Source organism: Chrysochloris asiatica, unplaced genomic scaffold, assembly GCF_000296735.1.
Source record: "Chrysochloris asiatica unplaced genomic scaffold, ChrAsi1.0 scaffold00108, whole genome shotgun sequence".
Classification (NCBI taxonomy): Eukaryota; Metazoa; Chordata; class Mammalia; order Afrosoricida; family Chrysochloridae; genus Chrysochloris; species Chrysochloris asiatica.
Window position 1 is genome coordinate 9,833,213 of NW_006408626.1, and position 2,544 is coordinate 9,835,756.

Consider the following 2,544-nt stretch of genomic DNA (forward strand, 5'->3'; position numbering starts at 1 on the left):
CAGTTCCCCCAGCTTGAGAAATACTGACCGTGTTCTTCCCTTTTGGTTTTCTAACTCTAAATCTTTGCATATTTTATTATAGTATTTGGCTTCATACTTAGTATACTCCATATTCTGATTATTCATTGATGTTTGCAGCTATTTTTCCTCACTTTGAATTGTTTCCCAACAAATGAAGGTCCTGAAAGCTTTACTGCATTCACACCAGTATAATCACCAGTCATAGTTTGAGTGTCTTCCAACCTGAAGGGCTCATTTCTTGGTACTGTAACTGTTAATATTCTGTTATTATTCATAATGTTTTCATCATCCATCACTGTGTCTCACAATGTTCTGATACTCCTCATAAGGTTTTTACTCAGAAGTAGTGTGCCTCTATTTCCTAGTCTGTTTTAGTCTGGAAACTCTGCTGAAATCTGTCAAACATGATAATACCCTTCTGGTATTTAAAATACTAGTATTTAAAATGTGTTTTGCCATCACTTCAAAACACAAACTACCACAAACTAACAGACAAGCAACGTAAATCAAGATGCAGGAGGAGGACCAAAATGTATACCAGAGTGGTTTTCATGAGATATGATTTGTTGAGCTTTGATCTGAAAACCATAAACCCTTTTAATTATTTAAAAAAATGAAGAGCTTTACTAGAGGAAATTAGATACTCAAAACTATTGGTAGGGCTGCCCATCAGGAACAGATGCTGCTTCAGAGAAGTAGAAAATTTATGTTGCTTAAGTCAAGAGCAATATGCAATTGCTGCTAAAAATCATAGCTTATGAATATTAGGAGAAGTCTCTGTATATGCCCATGATTCTGGTGTGGGGAAGGAAATTATAGATTGCTGCTTCCTTTCTATTATTCCTATTTTGATCAAGCTGTTATCATCATAATTTAAATCTCTGCAGAACCGTGGAAGAAAGGGAATATTATTAATATGGTTCTTGGAATTTCTAGCTCTAGCAATAAATGTAAGAGAAAATTTTTAAATGTGCATGAATGCTTGTTGACAAAAAGAAGAAACAAAACAAAACAAAATATTATTTAGCACAAAATCTCATGGAGAAGTAGTTTTTAAGTGCTGCCAAGTCTATTTCAACTCATAGCGATGCTTTATAGTGCTTCCAAAGAGTGGCTGGTGGGTCTGAACTGCCAACCATGCAGTTAGTGCTTATCCTACAATGCCACACAAGGAATGTAGAAGTGGATTTAAGAAAAAGTCACTTATGTCAAATTACTTAAAGAGGGAAAATGTGACAAGAACAAGAATTATGAATTAGTGGTCATTAGAAATTTTTTCTAAATGATTATAGTGGAAAAATATCTATAGAAGTCTTACTTCAATTACTTAAAGTGGAAAAGAGAAATAAAAAATCAGAGAGGACTCTTTGAAGAAATTCTGCCTAGGAGTTATGTAAATTATCAATAGGACAAGAAGCTTTGTTTCTGCTTCTAATTTAAACTAAGGTGGTTAATGAATGCTAGGGATATCCTAGAAAGCTGACTATAAATCTAGGATTCAGCAATTGAATGCCTTACAGCTTGATGACAAAGAAAATCCAACCACGGATGGGAGGGAGAGTATCCTGCAGCAATGTGACTCCTAAAATTTTTACCTATGGTGAAATGTGATGATGGAAGGAGACACAATAACTGATAAACTCTCTCAGGTATTTTAGAGGTCTAGGGTAAGAAGTAGCTCCCAAAATTGTGGAATTGGGGCATTTTTACAAAGTGGCAGTGATATATTAATCAGAAAACTAGGAACACGTTCATATTTATTAATCAACAATTTGAACACTAATTGGGAAAGTCTAAGAGACTTGTTCCATTATTTAAAGAAACCTAATCTGCAACAGTTGAATCCTGGTGTAGCATAGTAGGATAAGCACTGGACTCCTAACCATAAGTGCAGTGGTTCAAACCATCTGCAGGGTCCCTATGAGTTGAAAGCAACGCAATGGTCTTTAACAATAACAACAACAACAATCTGCAACAGTATGACAGACAAAACTGAAGATGAAGCATAAGACCTAATTTTACCATATCAGAACATCAGAAAAGATTAAGTTTATAATTACTGTTAATCTCATACACCAAAGTCAGGCTCTAATAGGGAAATGGGACCCTAATACCCGTTGTAATAGGGATATCTGTATAGATACCATCGAAAATCTTGAATGCCCATTTCCCCTGAATACTTTTGATTTTCAGAACCCTCTTTGTTTGGCCCATTCTCTTTTTTTAGATGATTTTTTTTGTTCTTAGATTTCGTCTAGCTGGTTCTAACTCATATCAACCCTGTATAAGGTTTCAGAGGAGCTGCTGATGGATTTGAATTGCCGACCTTGTTGTTTGCAATCTCATGCTGATCCTACAGCACCACACCGGAAGTCCTGTAGGATGATAGATATGCCATATAGATAAAGATTATGTGGAGGTTATAAATGAAGTAAATGACTTATAGACAAATTTTATCCCCCTCTGGATCTAATTCTATCTCACTTTCTGGACTTTGGTGGTGGTGGTTATGTGCCGTGGAGT